Source organism: Malaclemys terrapin, chromosome 4 (genome assembly GCF_027887155.1).
Source record: "Malaclemys terrapin pileata isolate rMalTer1 chromosome 4, rMalTer1.hap1, whole genome shotgun sequence".
In the NCBI taxonomy this organism is placed as follows: domain Eukaryota; kingdom Metazoa; phylum Chordata; order Testudines; family Emydidae; genus Malaclemys; species Malaclemys terrapin.
In genome coordinates this window covers 58,670,711-58,693,214 of record NC_071508.1, presented here as the reverse complement: position 1 = coordinate 58,693,214, position 22,504 = coordinate 58,670,711, and the positions used below count along the sequence as shown (strand labels likewise).

Below are 22,504 nucleotides of genomic sequence, written 5' to 3'. Positions count from 1 at the left end.
AAAACAATTGCACACCTATCATTAAAAGACCCATTGTTCCTCTTAACTATAGGCCCACTAAGATCTTGTCTACCTTATGCGGGAGATCAATCTAACTTACGCAACTTCAGCTACATGAATAACGTAGCTGAAGTCGACGTACTTAGATCTACTTACCGCGGGGTCCACACTGCTCTATGTCAACAGGAGACGCTCTCCTGTCGACTCCCTTTGTGCTTCTCATTCAGGTGGAGTACAGCTGCGGGAGAACGAGCTGCGGTCGATTTAGCGGGTCTAGTCCCGCTAAATCAACCACCGATGCATCGATCACTGCACGGCAATCCCTAGTAAGTGTAGACGAGCCCTAATTCTGCCCGTGGATACAGACAATTAATTAACTGAAGTGAATGGGAGTGGCATATGTCATGATGGGCCTCAAGCCTGGACCTGCAAGGTTTATGGGACCAGGAACACTCCAACCCTCCACCTGGCAGCCTGCTGGCAGTAGCTTACCCGAGACACATGAAGTCCAGCCCCCGTGTGAGCACCTGCCCCTTCAGTCCGATTGGTGGATTCCCAGAGCATCTGACTGTCCCATTGGTCCTACTTAAGCTAGCAGCAGGAACAGGAAGCTGTGTGAACAACTGGACTTTAGCCTGCTCTGGACTGTGTGCTTTGCACTTCCTTCTATCGGCTCCTGCTTCCCCAGCTTGATCTTCTGGCATTCAGACTCAGCTTGGCTCCTGGCATCTGACTTGTGGTTCCTCACCTCTGGTTTGTCCCCTGCTTCTGACCTTCTAGTATCTTGACCCAGCTGACTCTTGACTCCTTTCCCATGAGAGTGGATTCTGGCTCTGACTACTAGGTCTGGCTGCCCACAACTCAGCCATAGCAGCTTGTCTGTACCTCAGTAACCCTGCGGGACCAAGGATGGACCCAGCAGCACATTTACGGCCACCAGAAGCACTGGACTTGTCCAAATGGACCTCTTGCCGCTGGGTGGATGATCAAGCACTGCAGGCCCGAGTTGCACAGTTGACCTTGGACAACCAGCAGGTGCAGGACCAAGTGAGGCAGCCCAGCACTGAGAACACTGGCCTGCAAACACAGCCTACAGCAGCTTGCCTGAAAGGGGCCTGTGATACCCTTGCTTAAACAGCTCGATGGGAACAGCTGGTGGTTCCAGGGATTCACGAACCAGTGCCGCTGTCTGTTTCTGATAAGGCTCCAAATCTATTCTTCTGACTTGGCCAAGGTGGCTTTGTAATCAGCCTGCTGGCAGGAGACCTATTACACTGGGCATCCCCCATGCTAAAAGGCCATAGCCCCATACTGTCCAACGGGGAAGGCTTTCTCCAATTGACATCAACTGTCTTCAGTTACCTGCACTGAGCTTGAATGGCTGAGGCCACCCTGAGGCAGGAGCAAGGGGCAGTGGCCTCCTATGCAGTGCACTTTCACCACCTCGTGACAGATACAGAGTGGAAAAAGAGTAGGTCACTTTCCCGTCGGAAGTCTACTGACAGCATGGCCAGGGACCAGAGGACATTGCACCCAGACTCAAGAAGGTTCAAGTAGGTGTAGTCACCCCTATGGAAGCACCCACTGGGGCAGTGGCTCTCGACCTCTCCAGACTACTGTACCCCATTCAGGAGTCTGATTTGTCTTGTGTACCCCCAAGTTTCACCTCTCTTAAAATCTACTTGCTTACAAAATCAGACATAAAAATACAACAGTGTCACAGCACTATTACTGAAACATTGCTTACTTTCTCATTTTTACCATATAATTATAAAATAAATCAGTGGGAATATAAATATTGTACTTACATTTCAGTGTATAGTACACAGAGCAGTGTAAACAAGTCATTTATGAAATTTTAGTTTGTATTGACTTTGCTAGTGCTGTTTACACAGCCTGTTGTAAAACTAGGCAACTTTCTAGATGACTCCTGGAAGACTTCTCCGTACCCCTGGTTGAGAACCACTGCACTGAGTGAACTCTGGAACTCCCCCCACAAGTATCACAACTAGGTTGACGTCTCTGAGAATAACAATGCGGAAAACTTCCACTCACATTAGGACTACGATTACCACACAGAAGATACCATTTGGGCAGATATATGTAATGTCAGAAACCAAACTGTCAGTATGGTGAGAATCTCTCCAACAGAACCTGGTCTGGGGGTTCATCTGCAAATCGACTTCACTGGCCGATGCCCCGGTCCTTTTCGTAAAAAGGAAGGATGGCAGCCTCCACCTCTGTTTCAGTTACTAAGGTCTAAATCAGATAATCTGGAACTGTTACCTGCCACCCTGATCCCTGAGTTCTTGGATTGCATGAAGCTGCCCACATATTCACTAAACTGGATCTTTAGGGAACTTACAACCTTGTTTGTATTCACAAGGGAGATGAATGGAAGACTGCCTTTTTGACTTGTTATGGCCACTTTGAATATTTAGTTATGCCATTTGGACTGACTAATTCCCCAGCGATGTTCTAGAACTTCATTAACAACGTGCTACAAGACCTACTGGACCAGTTTGTAGCAGTGTACTTAGATGATGTACTGATTGTCTCAGACGATCTTGACCAACACACCACTTATATTGGCACAGTCCTGGAGAGACTACAACACAGTGGTTTCTGTGCTAAACTTGAGAAGTGTACATTTGATCAGACCTGAACTGAGTTCCTGGGGTTTCATCCTGTCCCTGGAAGGAATCAAGATGGATCTGTGTAAGGTCCAGGCTGTTTGTGACTGGGCATTCCCACCCTCTCCGCAACGTGCGTGACATACAATGTTTTTAGGTTTCTGCGAACTTCTACCAGATGTTCATTTTCAATTTTTCTGAAAATGTCAAGCCCTTAAATGCCCAACTCCGGGAAAACACCCAGTTCCATTGGTCCCCCAAGGCCGAGCATGCATTCCAGCATGCATTCAAGCAGTTGAAGCTTACTTTCTCCACTGTTCCAGTATTGGCCTACCCAGATGTGACACAAGCTATTGTTGTGGAAGCTGATGACTCTAGTTTGGCAATCATGGCGGTCCTCTCCCAAAGGCCTGGACCCAAGCAAATACTGCACCCCATCGCCTACTACTCAAGGAGGCTCAAGCTGGCTAAGTGAAACTATGAGTTCTTGATAAGGAGCTCCCGGCAATTAAGACCACCTTCAAAGAGTGGTGACACTATTTGGAAGAGGCCCACCATCTTGTCCAAGTGTTTACCAACCATAAGAACCTGGAATACCTGTGCAGGGCCAGGCCCTAAGCCAATGACATCTGCAGTAGGCCTATTCTTCTCCCAGATTAACTTTACCTTGACCTACCACCCTGGAACCAGAAATTGCAAGGCCGACACCTCGTCCTGAAAAGACAGTTATCTTTTCCGTAACTGGTGTTTTTCGAGATGTGTTGCTCATGCCCATTCAACTTAGGTGTGTGTGCTCGCCACATGCACCGGTGCCGGAAGTTTTTTTCTCAGCAGCATCTATAGGGGACTGGCTCTGGTGCCCCGTGGAGTGGCACCACATGCCGCGGTATATAGGGCGCTGCCGGTTCCCCCCAGCCTCAGTTCCTTCTTGCCAGAAACTCCAACAGTGGGGAAGGAGGATGGGTTGTGGAATGGACATAAGCAACACATCTCAAAGAACACCGGTTATGGAAAAGGTAACTGTCTTTTCTTCTTTGAGTGCTTGCTCATGTCCATTCAACTTAGGGGACTCCCAAGGAGTACCCCTCGGAGATGGCTAGGAGTTCACGGATGTGTCGATTGCAACACAGCTCTGCCGAACCCAGCGTCATACCTGGCCTGCTGAGTGATAGCATAGTGGGCCATGAACGTGAGCACCGAGGACCACGTCATGGCTCAACAGATGTCCTGGATCGGGAAGCGTGCCAGGAAGGCCGCCAAAGATGCCTGCACTCTGGTCGAGTGGGCTCTGACGATCGGTGGCGGAGGGACTCCCGCCAACTCATAGCAGGTCCAAATGCAAGAGGTGATCCAGTTAGAAATCCTCTGTGTGGACACCGGGAGGCCCTTCATCCAATCAGCTGTAGAGATGAAAAGCTGAGTCAACTTACGGAAAGGCTTTGTCCGATCTAGGTAGAAAGCCAGGGCCCTTCTTAAACCCAAAGCATGAAGGTGCCTCTCTTCACTAGTCTCATGGGGCTTAGGGCAGAAGACCGGAAGGAAGATGTCTTGGCTCATGTGGAAAGTAGACACCACCTTGGGGAGGAAGGCCAGGTGGCTGGACCTTGTCCTTATAGAAGACAGTGTATGGCAGTTCTGAGGTCAGGGCCCATAGCTCGGAGACTCGCCTGGCTGAAGTCACCACCACCAGGAAAGCTACCTTCCACGATAGGTGAGACAGGAAGCACGAGGCCAAAAGCTCAAAGGGCAGGCCCAGGAGCCTGGACACAAGTTAAGATCCTACTGAGAGGCCAGGGACCTAACTTGAGGGAAAAGTCTCTCGAGGCCTCTGAGGAACCTGACTGACATGTCATGGGAGAACACCGTCTGCCCCTCGATTGGCAGATGAAAGGCAGAAATGGCAGCCAGATGCACCCTGATAGAGGAGTGTGCCAGGCCCTGGTTCCTCAAATGAAGCAGGTAGTCTAAGATCGACTGCACTGAAGAACACGAAGGGGAGGTGCCCCATTTGGCCGCACAGCGGGAGAACCTCGTCCACTTTGCCAGGTAAGTCTGTCTAATCAAGGGCTTTCTACTCTCGAGGAGGGCCTTCTGGACCCCTTCTGAATAGGCCCATTCCTCAGGGTTCAGCCATGCAACATCCACGCCGTGAGGTGGAGGGACGAGAGGTTGGGGTGCAAGAGTCGACCGTGATCCTGTGACAGCAGGTCTGTCGGTTCGGCAGGGGCCACGAGGGATCGCTGACAAGCTCAATAGCGTCCCGAACTAGTGCTGGTGAGGCTATGCTGGGGCAATCATGATAACCTGAGCCTTGTCTCTCTTGATTTTCGCTAGGACTTTGCTGATGAGTGGAATGGCTGCCCACAGCAGGAGAAAGGCGTCGGAGAGGGAGTCCTTGCCCAGACCCTGTCTGGAGCAAAACCTGTGGCACCTCCTGTTCTGCCTGGTGGCGAACAACTCCACTTGGGGAGTTCCCCACCTCTGGAAGATTGTGCCGGCTACCCACTCGTGGTGAGAGAAGTCCCTGCTTAGGTGATCCGCTAGCGTGTTCTTGGCACGCGGAAGGTGACACGCTTATAGGTGGATTCCGTGGCCGATGCAGAAGTCCCAGAAACAGAATGCCCCAGCTGAAGTCCGAGGCATCCAAAACCATCTCGACTGAGTGTGGAGTGCTGACAAAGGGAACTCCTTCCAGGACTTTCCCAGGGTCGGTTCACCATTGCAGCAAGGTAAGTACCGTCGAGGGGATGGTAATGACCTTTTTCAGGTGGTCCCTGGACTGGGAGTAGACCGTCACCAGCCACTGCTGTGGGGGTCACATTCGGAGCCAGTGTGGTGCACCACATATGTACATACTGCTATGTGACCTAGAAGGTGCAGGCTGTGGTCAGGGGAAACACGGAGACTTCTGCAATGTGGCCCGTCAGTGCTCTGAATCTTCTCAGCATCAGGAACGCCCTGGTGCAGGTTGAGTCGAGCACCGCTCCGATGAACTCTATCCTCTGTACTGGAACTAATGTGGATTTTTTGTCGTTTACCAACAGGCCAAGACAACGGCAAGTGACTAACAGCATCATGACATCCCTTTGGACCTGGAGCTGCCCTTGATTAGCCAGTCGTCAAGGTACTGGTAGATCTGGACACTCCAACGTCTGAGGTAAGCAACCACCACCAACATGCACTGGGTAAATATCCACTGTGCTGTCGGTAGGCCAAATGGGAGGACTGCAAACTGATAGTGGTTGGGACCTACCATAAACCGGAGGAAGCGTCTGTGTCCCTCAAAGATGGAGATGTGAAAGTATGTGTAAGTCTCCCAGATCCAGGGAGAGGATGATGGAGCCCAGGGAGACCATGCGGAACTTCAGCGTCGCTAGGAAGCGGTTCAAGTCTCGCAGGTCTAGGATCGGTCGCAGACTGCCCTTGGCCTTGGGATTAAAAAATAGCGGGAATAGAACCTCTTGCTCCTGTACTCTGGAGGAATGACCTCCACCGTACCTAGCAGCAGTAACCCCTCTACCTCCTGCACGAGCAGACTCTCGGGAGAAGGATCACTGAAGAGGGATGTGGAGGTGGGGGTGGGAAGGAGGGGTAAAAAGTAACTGAAGGGTGTAACCCCATGCCACCATACTGAGGACCCAACGGTCCAATGTTATAGATGCCCAGTCAGGGAGGAAAGGAGAAAGGCAGCTGGCAAAAATAGGGGAGGGAGGATCCTGGGAACAGTCTGGTAGATCACCCTTAGGCATACCCTCAAAATGAGCACTTGCCCACCTGCTTCTTGCAGGTCGAACTCGACTGAGAGGCCTGCAAAGGCTGTTGGCTAGGACGCTGCATGTAGCCTCTGGATTTCTTATGGGCAGGCTCCTGGCAAGGGTGGCTCCCCTGGCCCTGAGGGCCAGGAACATACAGGCGTTTTAAGGGTTGTGCTGGAGTCCTTTAGGCCATGGAGCTTATTGTCCGTCTGTTCCGCAAACAGGGCTTTCCCATCAAAGGGAAGGTCTTGCATCGACTGCTGAGCCTCCATGGTCAAGCCAGAGAGGAGTAGCCAGGATGCCTGGCGCATGGTGACGGCCAAGGCCATGGTCTGGGCAGCAGTGTCCGCTGCATCCGACACCGCTTGGAGTGTCTCCCTGGCCGCAGTCGTGCCCTCCTTCATGATTGCCTGGAGCTCCTTCCTAGAAGCTTCAGGAAGAGAGACTTGAACTTAGCCATGGCTTGCCACATGTTAAAATCATAACGTCCCAGGAGGACTTGATGGTTGGCCACCCTCAACTGGAACTAGAGGATGAATAAACCTTATGCCCAAACTAGTCCAGTCTCTTAAAGTCTTTGTTCTTAGGGGTAGCCCCGGGTTGACCTTGTTGCTCCCTGTGGTTAACCGCTTCTACCACTAGGGAGTTGGAAGCAGGGTGGGTATACAGGTACTCATGGCCCTTGGATGGCACAAAGTACTTGCCCTCAGCCCTCTTGGAGATGGGTGGAAGGGAGGAGGGAGTTTGCTACAGGGCATTAGTGATCTTAGAGACCATCATGAAGGAGCAGAGCACCCTGGCTGGTGCTGTGGAGCAGGGGACATCGAAAAGAGAGTCTGAGGGCTCCTCTAACTCCTCTGCCTGAAGACCCAGGTAGGCAGCGACCCTCTTCAGTAGTTCCTGGTGCACTTTAGTGTCATCCAGAGGAACTGGGGAAGGGGACCCCATTATAGTCTTGTCAGGTGACGACGAGGAAGATATCGGCGCCATAGGGTCCTCCACAACCATTGGTGGCCCAGTGGCTCGTTCCCCTGCTCCCTCTTGGACCTGTGGGGTCCTCAGGCCCGAGGCTTCATGCACTGGAGGAGGCGGGAGAGAGAGGCAGCTGGTCTCTTTGAGGCTCTGGACATCGAGCAGGCGGCCTCGGAGGGTTGGGTGAACCCCCATGGGTTCCATGGGTATCACGGTGCCAGCCACTGCGCCTGAGGCCACAGGGCCAGTTTCAATGCTGACAATGTTCAGTGCTGGTACCAGAGCTTGTCCTGCCGTCAGGGAACCTTGCTCCGAACCAGGGCTGGATCTCGAGTGGTTGCTCCCAGGTGACCAGGACAGAGCAGAACGGTGGTTCTGTCCGACCAGTACCGGTCACTCCGCCTGGAGTCTGATCTGGAGTGCGGTTTTAGGGACCTGTGACGCCCGATGGAGCCACGACGGCTTAGAGCCAGCGATCTATGACTCACGCTTGAAGAGAGGTATCAGGATGAGGAGCGGGACCGGGAGTCGCAACTGGCCCGGTTCCAGGAAGTGCCTGCACGCAGTGATGCCCTCACTGGCGACAGTCCGAGGAATGGTACCATCGATCCCTCAACAGGTCCCTGGAGCTGTACCGTGGTCTCGGAGATTCTGGGTTCCAGGACTGGTATTCCTGCTGGGGGGGCGCATGCCTCCAAAGATCTGCGCCCAGTGGCCGGCGAGCTGTGTCTCGAGCCTCTGCCTGTGCCCAAGGTCCGGGGACCAAATGGGGCTAAGCTGGATCTGCCTTTTGCGGTCAGATGCGTGGTGGTTACGGGAGGGTGAGCACTGGCAGGATGTCTCCCGTGACAGCGAACAGTACCGCTGAGGTGGGGACAGAAGTGGTCCGAACGCGGGTTTACCCCGTGACCAGGGAACCGCAGGAGCCAGTGTGGGTGGCACCAGGAGGGACATGATCTCCTGCGCTGCCTGCAGGGCCTCTGGTGTGGACAGCACCCGGAGCTGACGGAGGCCTCTGCCGCTATCCGGGGGAGTGGGTTGGGCTACATCGCTTCACCAGAGCTTGGGCTTGAGATCCAAACATAGGTGAAGAGTTGCCCAGCATGGGACCTTGTTCACACCCAGTCTTATCCTTTCCCTTGCGGGAGGTTGGAGACTGGCCTCACACAGCCTTCTTGGTCAGAGCCATGGATAGGGACCAGTGCCGGCCAGTGGACGGTCGCGGTGGGGCGCTGCATACTGAGGTCACGGCACTCAGCGCCGAGTTGGAGTGTTGTTCCGGTGCCGGGGTGAGGGCTGACTCCATAAGGAGAGCTCTTAAATGAATATAACACTCCTTCTTAGTCCTGGGCTCGAAGGACTTGCAAATTTTGCACTTTCACTAATGTGTCCTTCACCCAAGCAACACAGACAGCTGCTGTGTAGATCACTAATGGGCAAGGGTCTCTTGCAGCGATCACAGGGTTTAAAGCCTGGGCACTGGGGCATGCCCCGTCCCGAGGCAAAGTCCCATTCGGGACCTACGAAGTCTCTAACTATGGCTAAGGGATTTATAAACAGTAACAGAAAACGATATTCACTATAATACAAGAAATAACTAGTTCGTAAAAACAAGCAGCAACAGCACTAGTTGAAGCAGCAACAGTTACTGCACCATCACTAGTGTCAAGAAGGAACTGAGGGTGGGGGGACCGGCAGCACCCTATATACTGTGGCATGTGCGTGCCACTCCAGGGGGTGCCAGAGCCAGTCCCCTATGGATACTGCTGAGAAAAAAACTTCCGGCACTGGTGCATGTGGCGAGCACACACCTAAGTTGAATGGACATGAGCAAGCACTCGAAGAAGAAGATATGGCTCTGACCCATAAGGCCCCAGTTTGGAACCAGCCCACATTCTGAAGTCTCATAATTTACTTAATGTGACTTACTGCCAGGACCTGCTCCCATGCATCTGCTTTGTGTCTATCTCTGGAATTCTGTCTTATGAGATGGCCATACCAACAGAGACCTGTATGACACCTGGGAGGGGATCAAGTTTGTAAAAGATCACATCTGTGTTTCCTCAGGACCTGTGAGAGTGGCAGATCTTCAACTGTGCCATGACTCCCACTGCAAGATACTTAGCGTGATATAACACCTGACAATTAACATCCCGTTTCTTCTGATGGCCCCATGTATGCCCCAAGATAGAGACCTCTGTAGATTCCTGCAAGGTTCATGCCCACACCAAGATCTCACGCCAGAGAGCTTGCAGTCTTCTCCAATCTCTGGACACTCCTTCTCAACCCAGTGAGGCAATTTCCTTGGACTCTGTGGTAAAACTACCAAAATTCAGCAGTTTCATTATCATCTTGATGGAGGTAGATTGCTTTTATAAAATGGCTTACTTCATTCCAGCACGTGCTTACCCTCCACAGAGGAAACCACCTGGCTCTGGATAAACAACATAGGCCATCTTCATGGACTTTCTGATCATGTCACCTCTGACCAAGGGCCTGCTTCTGGCACGAGGCCCTATGTTTATTAGCAGTCAACGGACAACTGTCCTCTGCCTACCATCTTCAGCAAAACAGCCCAAAAGGAAGAATCAACTAGATCCTCAAATAATACTTATGACATCAACCATCCCTAGGGTGACTTGTCTTCACTACTTCCCTATGCAGAATTCTTGTGCAATGATGTGGACCATGCATCCACAAGCCACAGTCTCTTCTTTATTAACTATGGATACCACACCTGATTTCACCCACAACTACCACATCCTCCCCCAACACATCTGCCTCAGACCTAGTACAACACATCCATCACGTCCAAGAGGTGGTGAAGGGACACCTTGAAAAGAGCAAGGAGAACTCCAAAAGGTACGCAGACAAATGTAGACAACAGGACCCCTCCCCCTATTCTGTAGGAGAACAGATATGGCTTTCAACAGAACATCTCCACACGGACAGACCCTCTCAAAAACTATACTATTGGTTCCATGGCCCGTTACTGGATTCGGCAACAAATATACCCCATCCAGCTCCCTTGATCTTTAGAGTGCACCCTATATTTAATATCTCACTTCTAAAACCATACATTGGGAACACAGTTCCTCATAAAGCCCAATCACCAGCCTCACCAGTGTATGTACAGGGTCAGGAGAAATATGCTGTACACAAAATTCTCGTCTGTAAGATTAAGCAGGGCAAATTATGGTACCTGTTTGATTGGGAAAGTTATGGCCTGGCAGAATGCACTTGGGAGCCAGCTGCAAACATTCTCACTCCCATCCTGGTTTGGGCCTTCCACAGAAGCCACAAGGGAAGGTGGCAATGTCATGACCCATGGGTCTTGAATGCAGGCCAGCAAGGTTCATGAGAGCAGCCACCCTATGACCCTCCACCTTGCAGCCTGCTGGCAAGAGCTAACCTAAGATCCATGAAGCCCAGATGCAGTGTGAGGCTCTGCCCCTGAGGTCTGATTGGCAAAGTTCCAGAGTGGCCGACTGGCCCTACTTAAGCCTGCAGCAGGAACAGGAAACTGTCTGAACAGCTGGGCTCACCCTGTTTGCCTTTATGCTTTCTGCTCCCTACTGCTCCCCTGACTTGATCTCCAGGCATTCCAACTCAGCTTGACTCCTGGCATCTGTTTGGTAGTTCCTGACCTCCAGTTTGTCCTGTCTCTGACCCCCTGGTCTCCTGACCCAGCCTAACTCTGGTTCCTGACTCGTTGTTCTGATCTCCAGTTTGTTTCCTGCTTCTGACCTCCTGGTATCCTTACCCAGCTGACTCTTGACTCGGTCTCATGACTGAGGATTTTGGCTCTGACTACTAGGTCTGGCCAGCCGCAACAGCATGCAAGTACTAAGGGCAGAGGCTGGTCTGTGTGTTGACTGCTGTGAAGAAAAGAAGCAGAGCCTTCTTTTCCTCTTCATGAATCCTGCCCTGAAAGGAGCATGTCTGCACCAGAGGATCAGTACCATTATATTTCTTTTTTCCTTTCTGAAAGCAATGACTCCTCATCACAAAGGAAGACGTTTGAGGTGATAGAAAAGAGGGGCTATCATAGAGAGAGGATTCCATCACTGATAATAAGTAATATGGCTTTGATGCAGCAAGATACTTAAATCCTCTTGACTTAGATGGGATTGGTCTCTTGCTTAAAGTTAGGCACATGCACCCTAAGTGGGACCTACTGGAAGAAAACTATTTTAAAAAATAATTATATTTCTTTAGCTATTTCTACACAGAGAGAATATCTATCCAGCCACTCATAGTCTCTATCACCACACTCTCTTAGCATAGACTGGGGCTCACAGGTTAAAGAGAAAAGAAGAGATCATGGTTCCATTTGCCTCACTGCTACCTTTTCTTTACTTAAAGCCAAATTCTAGTCTGTGCACACAGCATGACTAAATATATTAGAAAAGGGCATCATGGGTCAGAGGCTGAGTTCTCCCTCCCAATGCTTGCAGCAGCAGTGAAGCTGTTCTGCCACTATGCACCTCATAATCTGGGAGCCACTCTTTAAGGTCTCCTCTTAATCAGCCCTAAAACAGCTGATATAGGGACTGAACACATCCATCGAAGTCCTCACAGCTAGATTTGTTCGTTCTAGCATCGACGCTGGCAACAGTCACATATTTCGTGCCTGCAGAGAATGGGCAGGATTTGCCCCATTATGTATAAAGTTGTTTACTAAACCTCTCAGAAAATAATAATTTCCAGGCGTCACAACATATGGCCAACTCTTGTAAAAAAGCCCAAGAATCAGCTGAATCTTTGGTGGGAGTTTCAGTGGGCAGATGTACTTTCCACCAGTTTAGCTGTTTAACTCTCAATTCCAGCTTTGTTTTTATTGTTAACAGAGATTTAAGTAAACTACTACAAAAATCTCTCCTGGTACTTTCTGAACATGTTCAGGAAGATCAGGGACATCTTCCTTTTTATATGGTTACTTTTTAAAACCTAGCTTACAAATATGTTTACATATTAGATCATGTGTAATCCACACTTCTCATAATGGATTTTAAATGGACTTTTGGATTTTAAATGATAAGATTAGTGAACTAAAAATATAACTTCACGCATTTTCTAACTATTTATTTTTAGGTTATATATAAAAAGGACACCTATGTGTTTCATTTTTGAGATTTTCTTTTATCACTGAACTGTAAAGCGCTGAACAAGTCTTAGGAGATGGACCTACCCTGCTTGTAAGCACTTGTTCCTTTTGTACAGCAATGCACATACAATGTAACAGATTCACTCATCACTACAATGTATTTTGCCAGCATCTAGCACTGAAAACTTTGTATATCAACAATATCAAGTGTTTGACATGCTGCATCACAGCACGTACAGAAACAGAACTGGCTTCAAACAAACAAACAACAACTTCACATGGATCATTGCTCTGTCTCTACAGCAAGAAGGGGATAGGTTGCTTGTGTCATAATGGGTTTGGCTAACCAAAAGGCAGCATTGGCAACAACTGCAGGGAAAGACTCTAAATTCTCCCCGTCGAACAGAAAGAAAAAAGCACTTATTAGTAACATAAGGGTATTTGGGCAGCAACCAGCATAATTTACACAAACATTCAGTAGTTAAAATTAAATGTATTGTTAACAACTTATAGGTTTAACTGCTACTGACTGCAAAGAGGTGTCATTCATATGATCACATTATATCTCCCCTCTTTCTCTCAGAACAGTAATCAAAGGCAGAGATTCCAAATTGTGAAGCAATGTTTTCCAATGGTAGCATCTGGGTCCTTGGCACATAGTTACATTGCAGCTTTGGAATTGCTTCCAGGTCTGCCACATGGTTAAGCTTGTGATGGACAGGCCAAGCTGCTCCCTCCTCCCAGCTGCTCTTCCCTTTTGACTCATTATTGATTCTGAGGCACTAATGCCCTTGTATCAATTTGTGAAGAAGTCCTGCAAAAGCACCACATGAGATCGCTGTGTAGAGAGGGTCCAGTTTTAAAAATAAAGGGGAGGGGGAAGGAAAAGGAGGGGAACTGCTGCTTTCTTCCATTTCTAATTTCTTCTGAATACATTTGCATGCTGGTTGTAGACTAATCCACACCACAGATTACATTTGTGAACTGCAAATCATTTGCCAATCAGGAGTGGTGAGTGAGCAGGTGGGTTTCCAAACTTCACTTCTTTTGCAAAAAACCAACCAACCAACCAAACAACCATATTTAAAAGATAAAAAACAGCAGCAACAACTTTCTATATCCAGAAAGTCTGCTGCAAGCACATGGGGAGGAACTGTGGGGGGTGGGAGGCAACCATGCGGACAAGCCATTTTTGAACACTGACTACATGGGTAAATTGTTTGTTACAGCATATTGCAAAGAGAAGCAGAATTATTTTTCACACCACAGCTGTTTTAAATAAGAATAGGAATAAACTCAACAATCCTACTCATGTTACTTACCACTAATTATGGCATATATTTACATCTATAAAACAGATTTTTTTGGGACATAATTTAATGTCCCTTTATTGTGCAGATTCCTTTATTTCCATTCCACATTTGAATTTCAAAAATGTTTAGGACTTCAAAGCATCTTTAAAGGCTTGCCCTAATTATAATATGTATTACTTTCTAATAACGGCTTGTTTGCATTGCAGATTCCTGCAAATGGAGGCATTCATTAAAAAAAATAATCAATTAATATCACCCAGACATCTTCAGATGAGTTTCATTCTCTGTTTCACAGAGTTGCACTGACATATGACCAAGCTTTCATCAGTTTGAAGCATAATGCAAACTACTGAAAGCATTTAAAATTAAGGTAGTTAATGTAGCAGAGTAAGAAAGCAATAAAGCCAGACATTAATTTATAATGATTATTCTTTCCTACTGTGTGACTATCCAAAGACGAGTCTTTCACTCATTTTAGATGTATTTACTCCTAGGGGTTGTTCTTGTTCCTGCAGAAATTAATGGTCAAATTCAAAGCTGCTTTCCTTGGGAGCAAGATCTGGCCCATAATGCACAACCAAATTACTATTATTTTTACTGCAGTAGCACCTAAGGATTCTCAACAAGGATCAGGACCCATTATACAGGCACTAAGCACTGTGCAAAGTAGTAACACAAAAAGAAAATCCTTGCCCCAAAGAACTCACAATCTAAGGCTTGGTCTACACTAAACCCCCAAATCGAACTAAGGTACGCAACTTCAGCTACGTGAATAACGTAGCTGAAGTTCGAAGTACCTTAGTTCGAACTTACCTTGGTCCACACGCGGCAGGCAGGCTGCCCCGTCGACTCCGCGGTACTCCTCTCGTCTAGCTGGAGTACCGCAGTCGACGGCGAGCACTTCCTGGTTCGACTTATCGCGTCCAGACAAGACGCGATAAGTCGAACCCAGAACTTCGATTGCCAGCCGCCGAATTAGCGGCTGGGTGTAGACATACCCTAAGATCCAGACAAAACATGACAAACAAACAGATGAACAAGAGCAGGACGGGAGTGAGGGAAGGGAGACAGGTGTGCATGGATAAATTAGTGATAACAGTGCTCTTACTAGGAACAAGTGCTTGCCAGCCAAACTAGTGCCAAATGGTAGTGATTTGTAGGCAACAAAGTAAAGGTGGGAGGGATTAAAATAGGATAAGGTAGGGTTACCATTCGTCCGGATTCCCCCGGACATGTCCGGCTTTTTTGAGTTAAAAATAGCGTCCGGGGGGAATTTGTCAATGTCTGGATTTCCCCCCATGCAGAGCGTGCGCGGCTTACAGGGCAGCTGGACGGATCGTGCCACTCGCACGGGGCTCCGGCAGCCTGAGCCCTTCCTCCACTTCCCCCCTCCTCTCCCCTGCAACTTGAGACCAGTCCCCTCCTCTCTCTCCCTTCCTCCCCCACCCGCAGATCGCTGGCCGGCCGTTCGCATTGGGCCTCCGGCAGTCTGGAGCTCCAACCCTGCTCCCCTCCCCCGCTGCCGAGCACGCCGCTCTGAAGCACAGTAAGGGGGCCGGCGGTCAGAGAAGCGGCAGGGAGGTTCTGGAGGGGGTAGTCAAGAGACAGGGAGCAGGAGGAGGGTTGGATGGGTCAGGAGTTCGGGGGGGGGCTGTCTGGGGGTTGGGGGTGTAAGGTTTTGGGCAGTCAGAGTACAGGTGGGGGGGTCTCAGGAGGGGGAAGTTAGGGGACAAGGCACAGGGAGGCTTAGGTAGGGGGTGGGATTCTGGAGGGCAGTTAGGAGCAGGGGTCCCAGGAGGGGGCAGTCAGGGGACAGGGAGCAGAGGGGTTTAGATGGGTCAGGAGTTCTGGGGGGGCTGTCAGGGGGTGGGGGTGTGGATAAGGGTTGGGGCAGTCAGGGGACAGGTAGGGGGTAGGGTCCTAGAGGGCCAGTTAGGATGTGGGGAAGGTCTCAGGAGGGGGCAGTCAGGGGACAAGGAGCAGGAAGGCTTAGATGGGGGTGGAGTCCTGGGGGGCAGTTAGGGGCAGGGGTCCCAGGAGGGGGCAATCATGGGGACAAGGAGTGGGGGGGGGAGGGTTAGGGGTTCTGAGGGGGTGGGAAGTGGGAGGGAGTGGAAGGGGCAGGGACGGGGCTAGGGCAGGACGGGGGCAGGGCTAGGGCGGGGCTCCTCCCGTCGTCTTTTTTGATTGTTGAAATATGGTAACCCTAGATAAGGTAACAGAAGGGAAAGGTGGTTATCATAATGCGCCAGGCAGATGAGTCTAGTGGTAGCATCTGCAATAGCTGTAGACATCAAGGGCAAAGAGGAGTAGATTATAGTATTCAAGATGCAAGATAAGGGCCTGGGTAAGTGCGCTGAACAGACAGAAGGGGGTGGATATTTGAGACAAAGGAAGAGGCAGCAAGATTTAGACACAGATATGGAGAAGACCAAAAAACACACCATCCAGATTCTTCACCAAAATTGAGGATGAGGGCTTCTTTACTTGTTGGTATCATGTTATATGTCAGATTAGATGTAATTCATATGAAAAAACAAACCCCTGCAGAGAAATATGGCAATCTGCTTTGTAGTTGACACTTTGCAAAGCCAAATTCCATGATGACCAAGTGTCTTTTTATAGATCTCAACCCATTTTTTTTTAGCAAGTCTTTATATCTGTCACAGAGAAAATTCTAAAAAAACAATCTGCTGTAAAGCCCAAACCCTAACTGGAGAGGTAAGATAAAAGGAACATTCCTTTATGTCTCCATGGCTAAACCACTTGTCTATGTCTTGGTCATCTATCAATTTGGTCATTCCTCTCTAGTTTCCCTGCCTTGCATCTCACTGCCTCCCCCCACCCCCCCGATTCAAAATACCACCACAGCTACCATAAAATACTCTTCCTCACTCATTGCTTGGACCATGCCACCATCTCTTTGAATCCCTCCACTGGCTTCCCTTCACCTTCCACAACAAGTTCAAGTTTCTCCACCTCCTCAGGTGCACCCACCACCACCACTCCTGCCTGCCTATCTGCCCTAATGTTCTTCTACTTCCTCCCTCTTACTTTTTGCCCACAGTCTCTTGTCTTCTTTTGCCTTCACTCCTTACCAGGCTTTCTTCCATACTGCCCTTATAATCCTGGCTCCTGAGGCACACACAGACCACCTTCTCTCCATTCAAATCCCACTTTTTAATTACATTAATTCCACCAAGCCTAAAAAAGCAATGGAAACGGTCAGTGTGATTGTGCACCTGATCATTTAAAGTAGTGCAGTACTGCCATCCTTCCTGTAGGTATCCAGAGGTTTATCTGTATTGTCTTGTTGGCCTGTTTTGATTGTATACTCTCAATAGGCAAAAAACTAAGTATTCCCCTGCATTTTGTACAGGGCTCAGCAATCTGTGCTTTAATAGTAAGGAGCAGGAGAGGGTGGGAGACAAAAAAATGATGGAAGGGGTGCAGCTGCTAAGAAAGGGAGAGAATGCTAAGAATTAGCAGAAATACACTGCATTAAGGGTACCTGTGAAGAGTTGTATTTCTTAAAGTAGAGAGAAATGGCTGATATTGACTCATAAGAGTGTATGTGTGTGTCTCTGTACATACATGCACATGTTGAAAAATAGGGGAAAAAAGAACAGGGGCATAGGAGAACATTTTAAAAAAAATTCATGACCTCAAAATTCCACAAGTGTTCCGAGAAGTCAGGGTTGCCCAGCATTTACTGATGATACCTAGACCTTGCCAGCATTTTAGTAGTAATACTTGTGCATGGGCCAACCGTTTTAGACATTAAAATCATTTTTTTTGTAGTATCATCATATCATGATCAAAATTAAGAAAAGAGATCTGCCAGTTTGGGATTTAATTCTCATGACTAATTACCTAGCTGTGTATCATTCATTGTACATACTTTTCTAGCCGAAAAGGACTGATGCAAAGTATTCTTATAGGAACATGAATCATGGCTTTTGTTATACACATAATACTGTTCTAACACTGGCCCATTCACTTCTGCTTTAGCTAAACCCAGGAAAAAGTAAATCCTCGAACCTATTATAAGTTCATGATTCAAAAATATATTCTCATCAATATTTTTAATATATAACCAACAAGAATGTTGGTATCACATGTTCTCTAATCTGTATATTATTACACACAAAAAACTAGGTTAAAATACCATTAAGTTTGCTTAATTCAGCCCCCTTTTGCTTAAGCAGTTTTTAATGATATGATCACATATTTTTGCCACAGGTTCCTGCCGCCTCTTGTGCACAGTTAATGAGCAGCTATTCAACGTTCAATGTGTCCCCCTAGGCTTTATTTACTGCATACTATTCAAACCCCGTCTCAAAGACACAATTATTATTGATTTCCTTATGGGAAAAAATGGTGCTGTCATGGTACAATCTTGGTTCTTTACAAACATTAATTAATTTATTTTCACAACACCATTGTGAGGTGAGGTTGTATTATTCCCATTTAGCAGATAGGGAACTGAGACCCAGAGAGATTAAAGCTAATTCACACTAGATGATCACAGTGGTCCCCTGGCCGCATAATCTATGAACCTATGAAAACTGTCCACTAATTTTGGGTGCCCCATCTGAGATGCCTAGGACCTGATTTTTCAGTGTACACGTTCAAAGCACAGCTCCCATTGACTTCAGCTGCAACTGTGGGTGCTCAGTAACTCTGCAACTCAGTTCAGATCTCAAATCAGTCATCCAAAAAATGAGGAATACACAATTAGTGGCCACCTGTAAAAAGTCTGATTTAAGTGAGTTGCCCAGCATCTCACAGGAACACTGGCACAGGCAGGAACAGATTCCAGTGCTCCAGGGCAGTAATCATTTGTCTTAATCATGAGCACATCCTTTATCGTTCTCCAATTCCCTGCCTCATTCACTACACATATTCCAGCTTCTGCAACAAATGAGGCAGGTGTCATACAGACAACACTCCTTCATTACACCACCCTGATTCATCCCAAGAGCAGGTTCATCCTGTGCACTTAGTGAGGCATCAGTTCTCTGGAAAAATAGGATGTGATCATGTAATTAATGTCTGTATCATAATGCATATGCACAAAGGGGCTGAATTAAGGTTGCATAGGTTCCTCCCACTGTGGTCAGCAGGCAACCTTAATTCTGACATTTACTAACTTTTGAGTGCTCAACTTTGCAACCATGCATTTCTTTTACCTGAGTTTTTTAAATTGAATTTTAGAATTATAACCAAAACAAAACAAAACCACTCTGAAACCCCCTGAGAAATTTAATCATGTGGAACCATATTTTCACCAACAGGATTCATCATAGGTGCTGGATCCTCTAGATGCACAGCACAGACCTCTGACACTTGAGCTAACAGAGAAATTGATAGTAGTAGTAGGTTGTCATCCTCTTTGTAGACCAGCACTAGAGGGAGACAAGAGACATGTTTTCCCTGTAAGTTTCACAGATATCTTCTGACTGCAGTGGAATGTTGAGACTCAGGAATCTTGGGTTCCATTCTAGTTTCTGGAGTAGACTATGCTGGGGGGATCACAGACTCTTCTGTTCCTATTCCCTCAAGCTTGGTTGCTTCTGCCCATGCCCCAGTCATGTCTCTACTCCTTCCATCTCTGGCTCCTTGTCCCAGTCACCTAGGTAGTCCCAGTCAGTCCCCCCACTCCTCGGGCTCCTCATTCCAGTCCCAGTCACCCTCCTCGGGCTCCTCATCCCAGTTCCCCCTCCCAGACTCCTTGACCAATTCTACTTGCCTGGCTATTCCCAGTCTCCCCATCCTGTCTTCTCCTCTGATTTCAGTTCCTCATCCACCCGCGTTTCCCCACCAGCTTCTGCTCTTGGTCTCTTTGCTAGCCAGCCCCTGTCTACTCATCAGAGCTGCCCTCCCACAGGCTCCATGTTCCAATCTACCACCCCACCCTCCAGGTTTGGCTCTTGTCCCCTCTGCTAGCCAGGCTGCCCTGGCAAGAGAGACAGTCTTCCTGCTCTCACTTACTGCACCTGGTGACACAGCAAAAAAACTCACCCTGAGGCAGACACCTGGCATGGACAATTTCAGCCTGAATAGTTAAAGTTTGGCAAAGATATTAGCAACTGAAAACAGGGTCTTTTAATGGCAAATGTTGGGGAACCTTAACTATACGTGCACTACCATCTCCATTTGTAATGATTTCACACCAACTTCTCCTCAACTGTAATTAGGCCTTTAAAACTAGTCCAGTTCCTCTGGGGGTTTTAAAGGTCCTTTTTGGAAAATGCCTATTAAAATATTTAAATTGTCAGTGGGTTGGGATAATGGGTGTATACCTCATGTACCCATAAAACCCCCATGTGTGAATACAGAAGTGTAACTGTAAGCATACGGTCCAACCTGCATAACCTATGACTCTCTTGTACAAGCATGTGTTAGCACTAAGGTGGGGTTTGGGAAGGGGTACCTATATTATTGGGGGACTGTAAGTTACACCCTCTTTTGAAAGTTTGATCCTTAGAGACAAATACCCACTCAAAAAGGGGGCAGCAGAAACAGAAGTGCTGCTGAAACCTAAGATTTAGCCGAGTAAAGCTTGAAATCCTGGCAATTAACACTGTGTTTTGAAGGTGCTGAATGGGCAGTTTGGTGTTTTATCACCCATGAGTCTGTCCTAGGAGGTACACTCATTACTTAACATAAACAATAGCATTGGAATTAAATTGGAATTTAATACCAATTTTCAAGACAATAAAAATCCAACCCCTCTTCAGCAAACTCTGCCCAAAACATGGCTCCATTAAAGTCAATGAAAGTTATATCATTTACTTTAATGAGACCAGGATTTCAACCCTGATCTCTGCAAGCCCTAGACATTGGCAAAGAGTATGGCACATTTTGTTCAATGCATTTTCTGGGTAAGTCTCCAACCTGAGTCATGAATGCAGCCCGTGGAGCCATATCCAGGCTAGTTTTATCCACACAGCATGGCTAAAAATAGTCACATAGATAGGATGGCATGGGCCTTAGCATGGGCTGCACAAGCACCCTGGAGACCCAGGGCACCTACTCTTGTTACTGAAGCCCAAGCTACCACATCTACAATGCTATTTTTAGCCAGGCCAAAGCTGGCACGCATGTGTCTATCCAAGCAACAATCACACCTTGGATTGCAAGGCAGACAATACCCTTAAGTGAAATAGCTGGGTAAATGCCAGAATGGTCCATCAATTTGGCAGAGCAAGACTCCCACTTGGGGAACAGGATGAAGTCTCAGGTAAGAGCAGCAGCAGTAGCAAGAGCTATCAGGGAGAAAATAATCCCTCTCTCAGAGGGGTGTGACTAGAAACATTATTCCATGCATGTTTTGCTTCCCTTTACATGACTTACATTCAATGAAGTTCTTAGCTGGGGGAGGGGGGGGGGGGGGGGAGGGCGGCGCAAGTGGGGCAATTTGCCCCAGGCCCCGCGAGCCCTGGCCGAGAATCCCTTCCCTGGCTACTCACCTGGTGGCGGTCCGGGTCTTCGGTGGCACTTCGGCGGTGGGCCCTTCAGTTGCTCTGGGTCTTTGGCGGCGGGTCCTTCAGTGCTGCCAAAGATGCGGAGCGAGTGAAGGACCCGCTGCCGCCGCAGACTCAGAGCGCCGCCCGGTGAGTACAAGCGCCGGAGCGGGTGGCGCCTTTTTTTATGTCTGCTCCCCCGCTTTTGCCCCAGGCCCCCTGAATCCTCTGGGCGGCCCTGTTCTTAGCAAGTTCATTTTTGAAGCTCCGGCTCTGCTTTAAGCAGGAATGTTAATGAAAACCAACCAGCCCTAATTTATATCTATGGACATGTTTTTAAAAACTGACATTAAACACTACACTAGCTTTTCAGACCCTGTTGTGAGTGTAATAATTTGATACAGAATTTCTGAAACTCACTACCAGATGGTTTTCCAAATGCTTCCAGAATTTTAGTGGTAGAAAACCTTATTTTTAATACATTACATTTTAATTCTTAGAGCAACCTGCACCTGTGAGGCAGCAGGAAATGTCTAACAGGCCAATGAGGGCCTAATGCTCAGTATGACAGACTACACAAGCCACATTTGTTCATGGACAAACTTCACGGACATACTTCATACGTTCAGATCTCATGATAGAGGCACTTGATGACCTCACAGTATATTTATTTACATATGCAAACCACAATATAACCACGGCAATAAAATTTTTATAGGACTGTAAGCTTTTAGTGGCAGGGCTCTTGTCTGCACATGCTTAACATGCTCTTGATGCTAACCAAGCACAAATGATCACAACAATGAATGTATGCCAAGTTTATACTTTCAGGGAGTATTTTCCTGGCTTAAAACATGGTTTGGTTTCGGTATCAAGAGAATGCTAGAGCAGAACACCTCTCCCTGCCCCTAATCCCCCATCCTCCTGATGGCAAAAGCTTCAACATAAATTATATAAAGCTAAAGCAAACCTTTTATTTCCTGTAATATGGAAATCTTGATATGAGGATTTCAGATTAATGCACCTTTTTTAAACTATTGCTAAGAAATAAATGGGAGCAATCTTCTTTACTTATACTTTTCAACATAGTAGTAGTAGTATTGAAAGGTAACACGTTATGCTCCTGTAGAACCTCATTAATTGGCACTAATGAATGAGTGGGAGTCCCATTGTGAATTACTAAATTTGGCACATTATCAGGGAAGTGGAACACACACAAACAAAACAAAGCAAATGTTTAATGTCACAAAATGCA

The 22,504-nt window shown here is 47.9% G+C and overlaps 1 protein-coding gene across 7 annotated transcripts in view; it reads right to left on the bottom strand.

The window, feature by feature from the left end:
• Nucleotides 1-22,504, bottom strand: part of TEAD1 (TEA domain transcription factor 1) — a 221,540-nt gene that overhangs the window by 5,387 nt on the left and 193,649 nt on the right. The gene's annotated exons all lie outside the window — the stretch shown is intronic.